Source organism: Syngnathus acus, chromosome 19 (assembly GCF_901709675.1).
Source record: "Syngnathus acus chromosome 19, fSynAcu1.2, whole genome shotgun sequence".
Classification (NCBI taxonomy): Eukaryota; Metazoa; Chordata; class Actinopteri; order Syngnathiformes; family Syngnathidae; genus Syngnathus; species Syngnathus acus.
Window position 1 is genome coordinate 607,496 of NC_051103.1, and position 20,151 is coordinate 627,646.

The window sequence follows — 20,151 nt, forward strand, 5'->3', positions numbered from 1 at the left end:
AAAGATCAAAATAATCATTAATCGAAATTAGATGATTATAAAGTAGAAATGTAATGAATAAGCAAGAAAGAGAATTACAAGTTTCAATTGTTCGAACAACTAACAATAATTTCCACTCACCATTCTCAATAGAGCAAAAATTATTCAGTCTCGAAGTTCTCTCGATTGAAAACTCAAAAATATAGTAAAAAAGGGTAAGAGGCTAGAGGTCTAAAATGCTATTTGGTGGAAAAGTCGAGTGATCAGTTCTCCTTGTTCCAAAATCCAAATTCTTTTTAAAAGAACAGGCTGCCCTAAAGAATGGAGATGACGACGCCCTAAAAATGGCTCCTCTCTCCTGCACCGAGGTCTGCATCTCCTAGCCTGTCTTTGAGCTTAAAATTTGACTAAGTCCAATTTGAAGATATTATAAATTCATTTTAGCGGACCTTGGGTTAATCTCAGAAAGAATGAAATCTATCTTTGTCTAATCGGCGTTCTCGACCCATGGCAGTAGCCACAGGGGCATACCCCTGATGGGGAAAGCCCTCCGGGCGAGAGAGAGCGATGCTCTTTGTCCGAACGAACCTTTTATACCAGTCCAGTTCGTGGGTACTATGCCTGCTTGGTCACGTACCAGTTTTTTTCCATGACGTCATACATTGGCCTCAGAGGACCCAAATGCTTCCAGAATAGACTGCACCTGCATCTCAGCCGGTCTCAACCGTATTCAACAAGATGAGGTGACCATGTTCTCACGGATGTTACATTTTTCTCAGGGATGCTTCATCCTGTTTCCCACTCCCAAAGCTTGTCAACTGTCCATCAACGTGACATTTGCAAAAGTTTTTTCTCTGACTTGTGTTCCGTCAAACAGCATTTTGTTTAGGCTTCAACTGGATGCACGTGACCAAGGTCACGCTCATATGTGGAACCTCAGTCTTCCACCACTTAGTATCACCATTAACCCTTTCCGCCTCCTTGTCTTCGCTCACATTCATACATTCATCTGTAAATGGAACATCAATATTACATACATGTTTGATACTGATCAAACATTGTGACAATAATAACACATAATTTCACAATAGTCAATTTACCACATAATCATAACTATGATCGTGGATTCTCTTAGTTAGAAGGTTAGAACACTCAATCATCTTCAAAACGTATTTTGACAAGCTGGTGACCTCTAGGTCAAGCTCAAGCGTGGGATTGCAGTCCACGGTATCACTGTCAGCCCCTTGTCCATACTCAACTCTTAATACATTCATGTGTAAATGAAACATCAGTGTTATGATGCTGCTCACGCTGCTACTAACTATACAATATTACTCTAACTGTGATTAACATGTCTCATTCTCATTACCTAACGATGAGCATGGGCTTCCCTAGTTAGCAAATTAAAATATTCAAGCAGTTTCAAAGTATATTCTAGAAAAACCAAATAATATAATCCAAAATTGTGTGTTGCTGTGCTTCAGAACAAGTCTTCATCTAATCGATGACTTTTTAAACTATTAATTTACTATGTTAGGTCAATCTGTCTTTGGCACCATCTTCTGGTGAAATTTGGAACAGGAATGGAGGTTTACTGGTTCAACCAACAAATTCCCCTTTACCAATTTTAACAATCGTTGATTTTGAACAACTAACTTTTAAGTAACCCCTACTCGGGCCCCCTTTTTCAGGTCCTCCATGTCAAGCTTTGAAATTTGGAATTTCATCTTAGCCAATTCGTCTGGGCCAAATCCAATACACACTCACACACCATATTTTACCATCCTATCCACCATGTAACTCGACAACCCTAACAGACTTGGCTTCAGACACTAATTATATCACCGACAGAGGTGCCAGAAGTCAAAGTCAAAGTCTGCTTTATTGTCAATTTCTTCACATGCCAAGACACAAAGAAATCGAAATTATGTTCCCACTATCCCACGGTGACAAGACATAGTACACAATATACATACAAGTAAACAACACAAAAAATAAAAACAACAAGGCACAAACAATGAATAAATAAGAGTGATGAATAAATAATAAATAAACAAATAACATAATAAATGAGAGGAGGAAAAATGGAGCAAGTGTGCATACAGCAGACAGTCAGAATATAGCGCAAAAGTACAGGACGCTACGCAGAAGGGGGGAGAGAGTTCAGGATCCTAACAGCCTGGAGTATGAAGCTGTTGGTGAGTCTGGTGGTGCGGGAGCGCAGGCTCCTGTACCTCTTCCCAGAGGGCAGAAGATCAAACAAAGAGTGAGCGGGGTGACTCACATCACTCACAATCGCGGTCGCCTTGCGGGTGAGATGGGAGGTGTAAATGTCCTTCAGGGAGGGGAGTGAAGCACCAATAATCTTACCAGCCGTGTTCACTATGCGCTGCAGGGCCTTCATGTTGTATTCAGTGCAGCTACCAGCCCAAACAGCGATACAACTGGAGAGGACGCTCTCAATGGTGCCACGGTAGAATGTAGTCATGACGGCCGGAGGAGCACTTGCTCGCCTGAGTTTCCGCAGAAAATACAGGCGGCGCTGAGCTTTCTTCGCCAGTGATGCGGTGTTGGTCGACCAGGAGAGATCCTCACTGATGTGCACCCCCAGGAATCTGGTGCTGCTCACTCTCTCCACCACAGCACCGTCGATGATCAGCGGCAGGTGTTGGGTGTGACCCTTCCGGAAGTCAACAACAATCTCCTTGGTCTTGTTGACGTTCAGCAGGAGGTTGTTGTCCCTGCACCACATGGTCAGAAGGTCAACCTCCAACCTGTATTGAGTCTCGTCGCCCTTGGTGATAAGACCCACCGGAGTCGTGTCGTCACCAAATTTTACTATGCGGTGAAAAGACTGGGTTTGTGCAGTGAAAAGATCACTCTAGTTGTCCATGGGGTCAGAAGAATGGCTATTAAGGTCAAGACCAAGAGGTATCTCCTAAGAGTGAGGGTCAAGAAAAAGCTCATCAGCTTGTCTGCTATGGCTTAGATGAAATTGCCAGAGTGAACAGAGCAATCAAACCTGAGCAACTCAAGAAGTTCTTCCCAGAAACGAGACTGGAAGATCTGAAAAGACCAGAGCACATTAAGCTTCTTATCAGTCACCGCGAAGGAAGACAGAGAGTGAAGGTGGTTGAAGACCTTGTCCTATGGGAGGGCCCATTAGGAAAGACCGTTGGTGGAGCGCATCCAGATCTCTGTGAGGAGGTGAATATGGCTGCACACACATCTGAAACACACTTTGCCCGATCCATGAGAGCCACTCCAGTGAAATACCAAGAGCTCACTGGATCAAAAGAATTTCACGCTGCAACCAGAAGCACTGCTGCCGACAGAGAGTTTCTTGACTGGTGGAAGTGGGATAGTATTGGGGTAGCTTGTGAACTGAAGTGTGGAGGATGCAGATGCGGGAAATGTCAACCAGGGGGCAAGGAAATGACACTTAATGAAGAAAAGGAGCTGGAAATTATAAGGAAAGGTCTCACCTATGTCAAAGCAGATGCTCACGGCAGTGAACCACACTGGGACACAAAATATCCTTGGATTGAGGATCCAGTTTTTCTACCCAATAATAGGAGTGGAGTGGAGGCTACTTTTCTGAGGACAGAGAAACATCTGAGGAGAGAACGAGAGTGGAGGGTGGCATATGGAGCTCAGGTCCATGAGATGGTGGAAAGAGGAGCAGCAAAGAAGCTTACCAAAGAGACCATTGCCGACTGGAAGGGGCCAATATGGTATGTCAGCCACTTGGTGGCGCCAAACCTTCATTCTCTCACACCTGTGCGTCTGGTCTGGAACAGTAGCCAAACGTTCAAGGGACTCAGCATGAACGATCTCCTGTTGAAAGGGCCTGATGTCCTCAACCCGATCCGAGCAGTGCTTTTCAGGTTCAGAAGCGGTGTGTAAGCAGCACTCGGAGACATCAAGCAGATGTATAATTCTGTGTGGTTGGAAGACCTGGAAATGCATCTCCACAGATTTCTCTGGAGAGACACTGAGGATGGAGATATTGAAGAGTATGCCATCTCCAGAGTAAACATTGGCGATCGACCAGCAGGATGCATTGCACAGCAGGCCATGAGAGAGACTGCAAATCTACCCATGTTTTCCCACTTGAAGGAAGAACGTTGGATCCTAGAGGAGGACTCTTGTGTTGACGATATCCTTACTTCCCACAATGACCTGGAAAAGCTGGGCGAAAACACCAAAAGAGTTGAAGAAATTCTCAAGGCAGGCGGATTCTTCCTCGAGCCCTGGGTCCGGTCAGGCCAAAGTGGGAGGCAGGAGCATGTGCCACGAAAGCCAGAATCATCAACAGATAGAGTGCTGATCCTCCCAAACCAAATGAAAGAAGGGGACAACAAAGCCCTGGGAGTCGGCTACCTTGTGGACAGTGATAAACTGTACCCAATGATGTCAATCAACTTCTCAAAGAGGAGAAACAAAATTAGAGGGGGTCAAAATCTCCTTGAATGGGAGGTGAGAGGGAAAACTCCTAACCCGCTGACTAGAAGGCAGTTACTAAGCCAAGTGGCTAGTCTGTATGACCCAATAGGTCTTGTCGCACCTGCTAAACAAAAGGGTGCCATCTTAGTCAGAAGCATGGAACAGCGTGACCCGGGATACATGGGACAAGCCATTATCTGGAAAGCTTAGAGAAGAAGCCATTCAGGTGTTTGAAGAGTACATACGTCTCAGCCAAGTGACATCCCACAGAAGCCTTACTCCAAGTGACTGGACTGGAAAGCCTTGGGGAGTAACATTCTCTGATGGTTGTGTGTCTGACTTCATAAGACCAAGTCGGGTTGTTATGATGCGTCTAGTGTGTTGGTGGAGTGTTGGTGGAGTGCCCAGTGCATGTCACTTCTCACTGTCAACCCTCACCGCTGGCTAGCAGTATGCGAACGGGAGAGCCGAGTGCGAACGTCTCTCCCTGCCAGTACATAGCCTCTCTAACAGCAAGCCCTATGTAGTGCCTCCACGCGGCGACACATGGTAACTGGGTACAACACGGACCCAGGCTAAACTACAAGGGACTCGGAGAAGGTTTGGCCCATAGACGTGTGGCACGCAGGCCCACCGGTGTGTGGACACGCCCTGGTGCCCACGAACCAGCCCCCAACTATGGGTTAAATAGTACCACTGCCCAGTGGGCTCCTCGGGAGAGGAATGGGCTAAGGGAGTCAACCCCTACAGAAAATCAATTTCCCCTTGGGTTGGTGTCAGGAAGGGCATCCGACTGTAAAATGTTTTGCTCCAAAAATGTTCTCAGTATAGGCACTCTCAACCACGAGATGGCCATGGACCGTCCCCGGTGGAAGAAAGCCATATCGAGAATCCAGTCCAACCCAGCGGCGCCTGGAAAGCGGACTTTAAACCGATGATGATGATGGTAGTGACCAGAGCTATGGAGCCGTGGTGTACTTAAGATGGGAGACAACACAAGGCGTTGAAGTCAGGCTGGGTGAGTCAAAAGCAAAGCTTACACCACTCGATCAGAAGGGGAAACCAGTCAAGGCTGAGATCTGTGGTGCAGTCTATGCAGTTCGCCTTAGAAAGTACATTGAAAAACACAGTCAGATGGAGATTGAGAAATGGCTCCATCTGCTGGACAGTCAAACTGTATTGGGCGCAATCCAAAGAAACAGCTATGGGTATCAAACCTTTTTCGTGAACAGAGTTGGAGAAATCCAGAAATCCTCATCAATTGATGACTGGTGGTGGATCCAAGGGGACTTCAATGTTGCAGACGTCATGACAAGAGGTGCAGCTCCAGAGGACCTCCAAGAGAACTCTGTGTGGCAGACTGGACCCAAGTTTCTAAAGCAACCTGGAGAAGAGTGGCCAAAGAAATCTGCCAAAGAAGTCGCAGCCTATGCCAAGGAAGGCATAGATAGACCCCAAAGGAAGTCTTTGTCAGCAGCACTGACCAGGTCACAAGTTAAGACAGGACAGGGTGATGTGCCATCTGTTAGTACTGTCCCAGATCCTACAGCACCAGCTAGAAGGAGTGACGCCATACTGAAAAGCCCTGATGGAGAAGGATCTAAGATTCAAGTCCGAAAACTACCAGCTGGTTTTGCAGTGAGAGAACTCTTCACACAAGGAAGTTCAGCAGCTTAACCAAGTTGATCAGAGTCGTTGCCTGGGTATGAGAGCTGCAATGAAGTGGAAAATGGTCCTGTCAAAGAGCTCAGCCACAGCTTCAAGTAAACCAATGTGGGAGGAACTTTCTTCAGCAGAGATAACATCCAGAGCTAAACAAGCTATACTTACCATCGGTGAATGTGAAGATGCACAAAGAGATCTCTTCCTCGCAGCCCAAGAAGGTGCAGCTTTTCAAGACACCACCCTCAACAGACTTGTCATATTCAGAGATGCAAAGACTGGACTCTTAGTCTGTGGAGGAAGATTTCAGATCTTTAATGATGAAAAAAACACTGTACCAATATTACCTTATGATGCATGGATAGTAGGGGTGTAACGATTCATCGATACACATCGATTAATCGATATAAGTCAAAGTCTGCTTTATTGTCAACCTCTTCACATGCCAAGACACACAAAGAAATCGAAATTACGTTTCCACTATCCCACGGTGACAAGACATAGTACACGACATACATACATAATATATAATGTATAATGCTCTACGATTTGTTGGCATCGATGCTAAACGTAAACATCCAGAGGCGTAGCCAAGCCGGGGCGAGCCGGGGCGGCGCCCCGGTTAGGACTCCCTGCGCCCCGGTTGAAAAAAATCGAGCTTTTTCGATTCTTCATTTTCATGCCGTTTTTTTCTTTCGGTCTTGCGCGAATGTGCTTGCGTTATTCTATGTGCGCGATGTTATCCATTCACCGTTTGCCTCCCGGACCCGGATGTTGTTTTAGCGATCAGCGAACGGCGTGGGTGATGTTCGATTTTTTTTCCTGTGGGCGCGCGCCCCTACCGGAAAAATTCCTGGCTACGCCTCTGCTTCTGAGGAACCATAACACTCTTCAAGCCGTTCCCAAATCATCTTTACACCTCCAGCGGGTACTGCATGAATACTTTTCGCCTGTTCTGCGGATCTTGGACGGAGCCACCTTGTTAGTAGGTCTAAATCCTCTCTTTCTGATAAATATAAGTGTTTAGTCGCGCCAATAAATGATGCTTTTTATGCCCAATAATTTTCCGGTTTGTCGTCAAATTTCAGTAAACCAGTGCTGACGAGTTCTTTGCGGATGAGGTACTTAGCGAAGTCCTGTGCTCCGTTTGCTTCGACTGAGTTTCTATTTGCAGGTTGGAAAGCTTGGGCGAATGGTTTTAAGCAGGGCTGTGGACTCGGTCGGATTTTTGCACCGAGTCCGAGTCCGGCCTCTTGACCACGAGTCCGAGTCCAGCTGTCCATTTTTCTGTTAATTCATGTGACTGCTTAGTCTTTATTCAAGGCTAATTTAGATCAAAATCTAAATAATTACAACAGTTTTGTGATGGCTTTGTCTTTATTAAACATATAAACGAAATACAATAAACAGATACTTTCAAGTTTCAATTCAACGACTTGAGTTTGTTCTTAGGAACAAAATCGCCTCAACCAAGTCAGCCTTCATCGCGCCGCGCTGATCAGACATGATAAACTTGAGCCCGGAAAACAGGCGCTCTACGCTGACTTGGCTGATTGGCATTGCTGTTAGTGTCCGAGTCGCTGCCTTGAGGCCGGACGGATAACGATCAGCTGTAACAAATGGGCTCTCTTTCATTCGACCAAGTGCCAACATTGCCCCAATTTCTTCATCTATGTCGGTTGGCGAGGTGGCGGCCGACAAACGCTGGCGGCGCTCAATGCTGTCAAGTTATTTTTCAAACTCATCCTCCTCCGTCGATGTGGAGCCATCAACCTCGGCCTTCATCGACGGCCCCTCCAGGTGCTGGTGGGTACGAGACCGGATTCGCCTCACAACGGCACGGAGGCCATTCTTGGCACGCTCCATCTGCTCTTCGCTGAGGAGAATGCGGTAACGCACATCGACGAAGACGGCTGCCAGAAAAAAATCATTGTCGAAGAGCTTGTCCTCTCGTTGCTCCATTCAATTGGCGATTGGTGAAGCCAGAGGGGGCTGCTTGCGCAACGCTGCCTTCAAGGCCGACCACTCCTTGAGAAAGCTGCCGGGGGTGATTGAGGCCGACTGGAGCTTGACCGTGACATCGTATGGCATCTTGAGGATCGTGGCCAAGGTCTCAAGCTTCTTCCATTCTGACTCGTTAAGGAGAAGTTCCGGAGAAGCAGCCGCCAAGTCCTGGACATGCTCTCGTAAATGAAGGAGCCGTTTTGTCATGAGGTAGGTGCTTCCCCAACGGGTGGGCACATCGACGACAGGGAGAAGACCTCCTCGACGACGGAGGACAGCAAGCAGATTGGGGGTCCGCAGTCTCTTCACCACCCGTCGGACTTTATCCAGTAGTTTCATGACATGCTCCGCCTTCAATCCGTCACAAATTGCCAGTTGCAGCGTGTGAATAGCACAGCGCATGTGATGAATCATTCGAAAATCGGCATCCTGAATCCCAGCGAACTTCTCAAGCTGGACCTCGTCGTCCAGATTGACGCCCCCCTCGTCCTCATTCATTTCGTTTTCAGTATCATCTGCATCTTCGTCGTCCTCATTGATGAGCCGCACGGCTTTGCTCATGGTCGCTGCGTTATCGACGACGATGGAGAGGACATGCAGGTCAAAATCCTTGATGACGGCGTTGATGACATTCTTGACCGCCTCACTGTCATGCCCCCCGTCGGTGTCCTTGATGGCAAGAGTCTTGATTTTAATCTCCCCGTCGCGCGTTATTTAAATTCTTCCTCTTTAGTGACAGAGATGTCTTTTGTTCCCTGTCAGCCATCTGTCTCCGAGTCCTTACTGTCCTTTTGTTATGTTTGTATGTGTGTGTGTTTTTGTTCCTGTAAGAGGCTTTCACCAACAATGAGCAGAGCATATTTGCATAGGCGAAGTGTTCTGATTTGGTTCATAGATTGTTGTTGGTCAGAACTGTTTTTCTTTGTCAAGCGTTATATACAGTTTGAAGTAGTTGCGTACAAGTTATCCCATATTTACTCAATGTTTAAGTGTTTAGGACAAGTTACTTATTGTTATTGTGTGTTAATTTACTAAGTAGATAAAGTCTAGCAAAGGTTTAGTTGCATTGTTCCACAGGAAAGCGGCAATTCAAGTTATCTGATCTCACTCGCGGACGAGTCAGCCAACAATAGGAGCCGAACAGCTGGTTGAGTGCTAATTTACACCACACTACATTCTTTAGCTAATCAGCGTTGCTACAGACACAATCTCCCCTCCCTTTAGTGTAGCAACGCCTCTGTAACCAGGGCAACCAAAACATTAAATAACCGTAGCAGGGCTGTGGACAGTATTCCTACGCGCATTCTCAGTAGCATGATGAAAATAAAATTGAACGTATTTTTTTTATTGTCGGACTCGGTGGACTCGGTCAAAATCAGCACAGAGTCCGAGTCCGGCAAAAATGACCGAGTCCAACCGAGTCCGAGTCCCCGAGTCCACAGCCCTGGTTTTAAGGCATAGGTGTTGGTTGGACCTTTGTTTACTTCCGGTTCTTGTTTAATGTCCTCCATTCTTGGTGGCGACACATGTGACGTTGTAGTTGAGGGTTTGAGCAACTTTTATTACTGTTGCAGTACGTCGTACTGTATTGAAAGTCTCTGGCTTGAGGAGAGGTTTCATGCTCAGCTCCCCGCTTTTACTTTGTACTTCTTCGTACACTGTAACCTCAGCTTCTGCTGCAGCTACTTGTTTTTTACAGTTCAAAATGTGAAGACAGGCGTCCAATTCGGCCTTTTGTCTCATGAGGTTGGCTTCCTTCTCGGCCAAGGCAAGCTGGGCCTTAGCTGTATGCGCTTTGGCGTAGGCTCTTGTAGCTGAGTAATTCGATGATGCTTGTGAGCGCCTGCTAGACGCCCCCGACATAATGCTGTGTGGAGGTGAAGGCAGCCGTTTGTCACACGGTGGCTGTCCTCCAGGATACAGTTGGTCTGTGGCTGCGTCAGCGACTGGTGGTTGCTCCGAGTCGATCTCCGGCACAAAGTCCGCTTCATCTTCGATCCACTGTTCATAAACTTTCAGGTGGTTCTTTCCTGAGTGTAGACTCATGTTTGCTGAATGTAGCTCCGTGTGACTTGAGCCTGCTGATTATACTCGTCTTTATACTGGACTGTCCTTACGGCACGTGACTGGGTGCTGCTAGACAGCCAGCGAACCAATACAGAAAAACTTCACTCTGAAGGCTTGCTTTTCTTGATCACAAAGTTTTCCTTCCATCAAGGATACGGCAACGCAAAGAGAACACGTGTCAACACTTATACACAAATGCTTCAGTTTGCTTGCTTTATTTCTGGTTTGGGTTGTATGTGATTGAGATGAGATGAAATTAATGCACTGAAATAGAATGGAGTGAAACGAAATGGTAACTGTAACAAAGAGAAGAAGAATCCATAGAGTATTAGCATCTAAACATGACAGAATTGCTTACAGTACGAAGCCTACGAAAGCTGCATGCATAATACACACGAGATAAAGATGAAGTGAACATGAGGTAGATTCTCACACACCGGCAGCTGGCGAAGACACACATTTCACACTAAATGCGCTATATGAAAGTCAAATCAAATAAGAAATACTTACAATGGCGAATGTTTCTCAAGGCTTAAGTGTTATGAAGCACAAACTGCGTATGATGAGGTTTGTTTACACTACAACGTTCTAGGTTTCTCTTTTCCTCCCAGTTGCATCCAAGATCCACTATTACAAAAGCGATGCTCTTTAGTGTTGGCTCGTGAGTGAACGATTCGTTCAAAAAGAACGAATCCTTTCAGTGAACGAGAGTGAACGAATCACTTCCTAAAGTGCCTATATATGCCTAAATGTTGTTATCCAATATATCGACTGCAGTTCCACATTAGAGTGCTGGTTTGAAATGTACTTTTATTATTATTATTATTATTATTATTATTATTATAAACAGGCGGCTCGGTGGAGCACTGGCTAGCACGTCCGCCTCACAGTAAGGAGGGTGCGGGTTCGATTCCACCTCCGGCCCTCCCTGTGTGGAGTTTGCATGTTCTCCCCGTGTCCGCGTGGGTTTTCTCCGGGCACTCCGGTTTCCTCCCACATCCCTAAAAACATGCTTGGTAGGCTGATTGTGCGCTCCAAATTGCCCCTAGGTGTGAGTGCGTGCGCGGATGGTTGTTCGTCTCTGTGTGCCCTGCGATTGGCTGGCAACCGGTTCAGGGTGTTCCCCGCCTACTGCCCGATGACAGCTGAGATAGGCTCCAGCAAGCCCGCGACCCCCATGGGGATACAGCGGTACAGAAAATGGATGGATGGATGGATAATAATAAACATTTATGTTATAACTGGTCTGGTATTTTATTCCTTGTTTTTATATTCGCCATTCAAAACATAGATAGATAGATAGATAGATAGATAGATAGATAGATAGATAGATAGATAGATAGATAGATAGATAGATAGATAGATAGATAGATAGATAGATAGATAGATAGATAGATAGATCTTTATTGTCATTGTCACACATGTACAACAAAATTTAAAAAGTGCCAACCGATCAGCGCATGAAATAAAAAAATAAATAGAATAAATAGAATAAAAGATAAAAAAAATACAAGCTAAAAACCCACAGAAGAACATACACAGACACAATCATTTACGTTTAGCGGCATTCAATGTGACCACCGCTGTAGGGTAAAAACTGTTGGCGAATCTGCTAGTCCTTGACCTAATTGATCTATAGCGTCTGCCTGACGGCAACAGTTCGATAGAAGGACACCAGCAGCCTTTGTGTAATACCGTGCCTCCTCAGCACCCTTAGGAAGTAGAGTCTCTGCTGGGCCTTTTTTAGCAGCTCAGAGGTGTTCACGCCCCAGGTGAAGTCCTCCTCGATGTGGACTCCCAGGTAGCGGAAGGAGGACACCCTCTCCACACAGACCCCGTTGATGATGACTGGTGGAATGTCCGTTTTATTTTTCCTCCTAAAATCAATGACCAGTTCTCGGGTTTTAGCCGTGTTTAGGAGCAGATTGTTCTCACCGCACCACTCCGATAGCTGCACCACTTCGTCCCTGTAGGCAGACTCATCCCCCTTTGAGATGAGCCCCACCACGGTGGTGTCATCCGCAAATTTCACGATGGTGTTGCTGCGGTGGGCGGGGGTGCATGTACTATGTGTGTAGAGCGTGTAAAGCAGTGGGCTCAGTACGCAGCCCTGTGGGGAGCCGGTACCAAGACTGAGAGGTGTGGATGTATGACGGCCCACTCTCACCCTCTGGCTGTAAAAATCAGACATTTGGTTAACTGCTTTATATGACAATATGTATGTTTTACATTGCTTTATGAGTTGGTGTCCCCAAAATTAACAAATGTCGGCATAACGTTTTTTTTTTTCAACCTTTTATTCAAACACAAAAATAAACACATTCGGTATAGTAACACCATTAACTACTAGCCAACAAATACAAAATTAAAATATCAATGTCGGCATAACGTGTGTCGGCTGGCAGTAGCATAGCAGCAATGCTGTCACTCACTCACTCACTCACTCACTCACTCGTGAAGACCAATCAGCAGCGCCAGCGAGCGTTAGATGGAGGAGGGACTTTACGAGTCAGTGACGTAACTTCCCGTTCACGAACGAGTTGTGAATTTATTATTATTATTATTTTTAACAAACATTTATGTTACAACTTATCTAGTTTTTATTCCGTTTTTATACTCGCCTATTAAAACATAAAAATCAGACATTGGGTTAACAGCTTTATATGACAATGTGTACGGATATGTGTTTTACGTTGTTATATGAGTTGGTGCCCCTCAAAATAACAAATGTCGGCATAACGGGGGTTTTTCAGCCTTTTATTAAAACACAAACACATTCGGAATAATAACACGATCGACTACAAGCCAACAAATACAACATTAAAACATCAATGTCGGCATAATGTGTGTCGGCTGTAAATGGTTTTAGCAGCAATGCTGTCTGTCACTCACTCGTGCAGACCAATCAGCAGCGCCAGCGAGCGTTAGATGGAGGAGGGACTTTACGAGTCAGTGACGAAACTTCCCGTTCACGACCGAGTCGTGAATTGCATTTCCCGTTCACCAACGAAACGAATCTGTGAGTGAACATTCTGAGTGAATCACTCAGTGACACTTAAATTGAATATAAATCTGTCATTTTACTTTAAGAAGTAAATGTTGTTTTCTAGAAATCCATACCTGTGATGTATGAAGAACAACAATCGGGCGCATTTTTAAAAAAGACAGACCTACAGCCGACAAAAAGGTTTTGATACGTTCATATCATGTAACAAGTCAGGAACGTGGTAATTACACATTATTTTGCATTTACTCATTTGTTTAATACAGTTGAGCAAGCAAATGCACAGTTCCAGAGTACAGTTAATAATGCTCAAAAGCGTTCAGTGTGTCACAGCACTGTAGACCTAAACTCCGTGTGCATACTACTGCGCATGATTTTAGTTTTAAACAGAAAGATCAGGGGAGAGCGCGAACGCAGTCTCACGCTATCAGAAATTATGCAGTCGAGATTCCCGCATTAATGGGATTTGCAGGAGTCAGCTCAACCATAGTGCCTTATAGTGACTGAGTCTCACCCTGGGTGAATCACCTTCTTGATCATGGTGTCTCCCCTGTCAAGTAAGTATGAATTGTTCAAGTTGCCGGGCCGACGTCTTAACCGCACACGCCATCTTCAGTCACGGGCTTAATTGCGACAAACGTGTGGCACACATACACAGTGGATGAAACAGGATTCGTAGAACTGTTTAAATAGTACCTTTAGTCATTGCAAAACCAAAGTATAGTAAATTAAGTGAAAAATAGATTCAAAAACACTACCATCATGCTTTGCTACATTTTCTACCCAAAATTGCCCCTACCCCCACGCCTTTGTTCACCTCCTTTTTCTTAGAGTCGCCATCTAGTGGTGATGGCAGCAACCATAATAAACCATAAAAAAGATGTAAGATAACATATCTGCAAAAACATGCCCATCATGCATTAAAACTATGAATTTGAATTTATTGAAAATGTACAACATTACCACTGAATAATACCGTCTTGGCCTGAATGTAAGACAAAGTTTTTTGCATTGAAACAAAACTGAAAAAGTGGGGGTCGTCTTACATTCGGGGTCTAGACATTATAACCATTCACAACACTAGATGGCGCCAGATATCTTTAAAGTGAAGTTACGTTACTGCACCTTAAGTCTCGCGTGAATTACCTCAGCTTATCGTGATTGTTGGAGCTTGTACGCAGCGGTAAGTTAAAGGTTGCAGGTATCGACTGAGTATAATGCTGTGATTGTGTGCGTCTTTGACACAAAGTGAGTTTATACATTTCATTGTTACATTATTGTTGCCGTTTGTCCGATCGCGGTTTGCTTCGTGTGCATGCCGTTTGATTGACAGCTCCGGTGCGCTCCTTTAAGTTTGCCTCGCATTTTAGGAGTAGCCGTTACGCAGCGGCACGGCGACTAACGGTCGTCAAAAAATTTATTTTGTTGTCTCAATCACTTATGTTTGGTGTATTGCAGAGAGTATTTCATTTATAGTTATTTAGTATAGTGGAACTGTTACGCGCAGTTAGTTATGTAATGTGTGCTGTCTACGAGTGTTGTGTGACGTCAGAGGTTGAGCGTTGACTTACTTAGAAATACAACAATATTTCTGTCTGTTGCAGAAACACACACACCCCACAAACCACACACACGCTTCACACGCTTCACACAATACCCTTTTGCCAATTTGCCTGTATGCCCCTAAGAGCCACAGTGACTGTGACTTTTTTGCCAATAATTCAGTAAAGCAATCAAAACTCAACCACGTCTTCCTTCCTGTGTTCTGACCGACACCCGGGGGCGAAAAGAGCATAACCATCCGAGCCAACCCCCTATACCAGTGGTCGGCAACGCACGGCTCCAGAGACGCATGCGGCTCTTTAGCACACCCCTAGCGGCTCCCTGGAGCTCTTGCAAAAATGCGTGAAAATGGGAAAAGATGTTGTTTTTTTTGTTTTGTTTTTTAAATATGGTTTTTAGGTGGTAATCATGAGACAAACATTCTTATGCTGCAGAAAATGTATGTAGTTCTAAATATATTAAAAATACCGAATTTCAGAATGGCGCAAAATTGCATCATAGCAAGCGACACAGCACAGGCGAGTTGTAAACAAACAGGTGTGTGAGTGACGGGCCATGGATTCAAAAGGCAAAAAGAGAAAGATTGCTGATGATTAACAGAGGGTTTAAGAAAGAATGGATTCAACTATTTGCTTTCATTGCCAATGCTGAAGGATTGACTTAATGTTCGATTTGCAATGAGTTGTCAAATATAACAAGAAGAGCAATTTGGAGCGACATTTTCAGCTAAAGCATGCTAAATGTTCTGCCGATCACCCAGTTGGAACTGAGAGGAAAGGTGCAATTTGAGGAACGAAAAAACAGTTTCGAGAAGTAGATTGCATCTCCAAACTCTACTACTGCTGCAAGTTTTGTTGCAGCCCGGGAGATAATAAAGTGCGGAAAACCATTGACCGATGGTGAGTACATGAAGGATTTATTCGTTAAAATATCAAAGTGCCTATTTTCGGACTTCAAAAACAAAACCGAGATCATTCAGAAAATTAAAGACATGCCTCTCTCCGTAAAAACAGTGAAGGAAATGATCATTTGAATGGCAAACAATATCACCAATCAGCAAATCAAGGACATCAATTCAGCTCCAGCTTTCTCAATTGCCTGTGATGAGTCGTGTGACGTGACCGATATCGAACAGACAGCTCTGCTATGCAGGTACGTGAACTCTAATGCGCCGCAAGAAGAAATTGATACCACTAAAAGGCCAAACACGGGGGGAGGACATCTGCGAGGCTGTGCTGCAGTGTTTAAATGACAGAGATACACACTGGCCATCTGATTTCAGTCGCTACAGATGTCACACCGAGTATGAGAAGGTCGTAAAAGTTTGTGACTTTACGACAGAAAGCATTGGATCGAAATTAACTTGCATTCCACTGCATATTGCAGAGGCGCTGTGTGCGTAAACATTCCCACTGGAGTGTATGGAGGTAATGAACCTTGTCATCCATATTGTGAAAAAAATAATCGCAAAAGTATTAAACCATCGCCAGTTCCGTGAATTGCTAGAAGAAGTTGGCAGCGAATATGCCGATCTCCTGCTGCACAACAAAGTCCGCTGGCTTTCAGAGGCAACGTTTTGCACCTGTTGGGAAAAATATACTTTTTATCATTGGATTCTATGTATCTACTTATGTGTGCAAGATCTTCCACAGTTTGACCTAGGGATAATGACTTGGGAGCATATGGCTGGCTAAGGAGCACATGACCGGAGTCATGAATCGCTACGTTAGCTAGTCATGACCAGGTCATGAGTCTATTATGAGATGGCTAAAGCAGACAAATGTCTTATTTAATCTAAAGTCATGAGTACGCCACGGATGTATGCATCCCAGGGGCACTAAGACCCTCCTCTTTAACTTTGTTAGTCATTAGACGACCATACTGCTCTTTCTATAATAGCATCCCTGTTGTTCTGTGGTCATGAGATGTAATTATGAGATGTCCTTCCTGTTTAAGAAACTATGCATTCATGTAGACTCCCCCCATTGTTGTTCCTCAATAAAAGGCACGACCAAACTGGAGGAAGAGCGCGACTCTCAGCCACACTTGCTGTGTGTCTGGTTTGCGCCCTTCTGCAGAAGTCGCTTGCCATCAAAGACATCTCCTGCCTCTGTGAGATTCTTTTCAGATAAATGTTGTGAACCCAACGCTATGCTAGAAGACACAACCCCCCTCACAGCAGACTTCAAACATGGGATAACACAGGTCGTAAACAAGCACAACAATACCAGCACAACAAGCACAGGAATCACAAATTTCAACAGCAACTGCCACCAGGTGCCAGAGAATAGCCATGAAAGGAAATCCCATTGATGTGGAATTTTATCCTCCGACACGGCCTGCTGTAAATTCCTCAGTGAGTTCATGGCATCCTTGATGTGCGTGTCGTTATCTCCTGGAATGTATGTGCAACAGAAAGTCCCAATATTGTGGCACACACCATATTGAGCTGCAGTCATCAAGTCCAGAACCATCCTGTTTTGCAAGACCATCAGTCTAATAGCCTGAATCTCTCTATTTCGTCCATCATTGACTTGCAGCGAGAGATTCACAAAGGATTGAAAACGATAGTTCAGTGTCTCGATGAAGAGTGATTGTTTTCCAACTCCGATCCAAGAAAAAAGCGCATGAATGACTTTGTCTCCGACGGACCGTGCTTTATGGCTGGATCTGTGACTGGCTTTGTTGATGTTCACGTGGCTGAACGTCTGCTCACACACGTCGGTCGAGCCAAATTGTCCACTCTTTTTTAAACACACACTTTTAAACACACCTTTCTTTTCCTTGGGCCACTCATTTTAATGGAAGGATTCCAGGTGAAGGTTTGTGGGTGGCTTTAGCGTAAAACTGTATCTGAAAGCTCAGCGCGCGAACTACGAGAATGCTGACATCACAGTCAATCGTGCACTTATCTGATGTAAGTGACCGGCTCTCCGTTTAAATTCTGTACTTTAGCCCCTCTGCAGTGACGCAGTCTGTAGGGGAGACGAGAATTGATTCAAGCCGGTACGGAAAGAAGATTCGTTCCGAGTCTAACCGCTGTTCAGGTAACTAATCTATTGTTAGATTAAATCCGTCATTTCCGGACGCCAGCGTGCGTAAAAGCTATGTCCGAGCCGTACCTGGAAAGCCACCCGGCCGAGCGCCGGCCCCCGACTTCAATCCACGGAGGTGAAAGAGAGCTCCGTAGAGTAGGGCCGGGCGTGCGTAAAAGCCATAATAGTTTTTCAAACCTTCTGTGTCACTTCAAATCATTAAAACCTTCAAACTCTTCGTCCTCCGTGTCACTTACAAACAAAGCCGCTAATGATGCCGGTAGTACGTGGGGCCCTTCGTCATCTTCGTCATCCCGTGATCGAATCTTTGTCCTTTATGTAAACAACCACCGCGCCGCGCCGCGCCACTGACGTCACTTGAAATTCAAAATACAGTAACCCCTTGCTACATCGCGGTTAGTTTATCGCAGTGGAACTTTTTTTAAATTTTTTAATTTTTTGAATTTTGAAAATTTGTGAAAAAATTCACATATAAGTCGGTCCTCAGTATAAGTCGCCCCCCCACCCAAACTATGAATAAAAACGCGACTTATAGTCGGAAAATTACGGTAATCATTAATCGAAATTAAATGATTATAAAGTAGAAATTTAATGAATAAGCAAGAAAGAGAATTACAAGTTTCAATTGTTCGAACAACTAACAATAATTTCCACTCACCATTCTCAATAGAGCAAAAATTATTCAGTCTCGAAGTTCTCTCGATTGAAAACTCAAAAATATAGTAAAAAATGGTAAGAGGCTAGAGGTCTAAAATGCTATTTGGTGGAGAAGTCGAGTGATCAGTTCTCCTTGTTCCAAAATCCAAATTATTTTGAAAAGAACAGGCTGGCCTAAAGAATGGAGATGACGACGCCCTAAAAATGGCTCCTCTCTTCTGCACCGAGGTCTGCATCTCCTAGCCTGTCTTTGAGCTTAAAATTTGACTAAGTCCAATTTGAAGATAGTATAAATTCATTTTAGCGGACCTTGGGTTAATCTCAAAAAGAATGAAATCTATCTTTGTCTATTCGGCGTTCTCGACCCACGGCAGTAGCCGCAGGGGCATACCCCTGACGGGGAGAGCCCACCGGGCGAGAGAGAGCGATGCTCTTTGTCCGAACAAAACTTTCATACCAGTCCAGTTCGTGGGTACTATGCCTGTTTGGTCACGTACCAGTTTTTTTCCATGACGTCATACATTGGCCTCAGATGACCCAAATGCTTCCAGAATAGACTGCACCTGCATCTCGGCCGGTCTCAAACGGATTCAACCAGATGAGGTGACCATGTTCTCACGGAAGTAACAATTTTCTCAGGGATGCTTCATCCTGTTTCCCACTCCCAAATCTTGTCAACTGTCCATCAACGTGACATTTGCAAATTTTCTCTGACTTGTGTTCCGTCAAACAGCATTCTGTTTATGCCTCAACTGGAAAAATGTGACCGAGGTCACGCTCCTGTGTGGGATCTCAGTCTTCCACCACTTAGTTTCACCATTAACCCTTTCCGCCTCCTTGTCTTTGCTCACATTTATACATTCATGTGTAAATGGAACATCAATATGGTGTGAGGCTGGGGGGCATCACATCTGACACCCGGACCACCAATACTGGAGCCCCTCAGGGGTGCGTCCTCTCCCCACTGCTCTTCTCTCTCTACACCAACGATTTCTCCTCAGATGACTCTCCTGTGAAGCTCCTGAAGTATGCAGACGACACCACTCTCATCGGACTGATCCAGGACGGTGATGAGACTGCGTACAGACAGGAGGTGGAGCGGCTGGTCCACTGGTGCAACCAAAACCATCTGGAGCTGAACCCGCTCAAGACCGTGGAGATGACAGTGGATTTCAGGCGAGACCCTTCACCACTTTTACCCCTCACTATCCGCAGTAATACTATTCTCTCCACAGACACCTTCAAGTTCCTGGGAACCACAATCTCTCGGGACCTGAAATGGACCGGCCACATAGACTCTGTCCGGAAGAAGGCCCAGCAGAGGCTGTACTTCCTGAGACAGCTCAAGAAGTTCAACCTGCCGCGAGAGCTTCTGAAGACCTTCTACACTGCCATCATCCAGTCTGTCCTCTGCACCTCCATCACTGTCTGGTTTGGATCAGCCTCCAAACAAGACAAGCACAGACTGCAACGGACAATCAGGACTGCAGAAAAGATCATTGGAATCAACCTCCCTTCTATCCAAGACTTGTACCTGTCCAGGACCAGGAAACGTGCAAGGAACATCTCTACAGACCCTTCTCACCCAGGTTGCAGTCTGTTTGAACTACTCCCCTCCGGACGGCGTTATAGAGCTCGGTACGCCAAAACCAGCAGACACCGAGACAGCTTCTTCCCCCAGGCTGTTGCTCTGATGAACTCACACCACTCATA

General features: G+C 45.2%; 1 long non-coding RNA gene and 1 other non-coding gene across 2 annotated transcripts; one reads left to right on the forward strand and one right to left on the reverse strand.

Annotated features, from left to right (window-relative positions):
• The first annotated feature begins 265 nt into the window (after positions 1–265).
• Positions 266–19,138, forward strand: LOC119137939. Its single transcript, XR_005101046.1, has 3 exons — positions 266–492; positions 11,009–11,016; positions 18,845–19,138. It is a non-coding gene; the product is annotated as an uncharacterized LOC119137939 (long non-coding RNA).
• Positions 13,559–13,727, reverse strand: LOC119138850. Its single transcript, XR_005101258.1, has one exon. It is a non-coding gene; the product is annotated as a U1 spliceosomal RNA (small nuclear RNA).
• Positions 19,139–20,151: the final 1,013 nt, after the last annotated feature.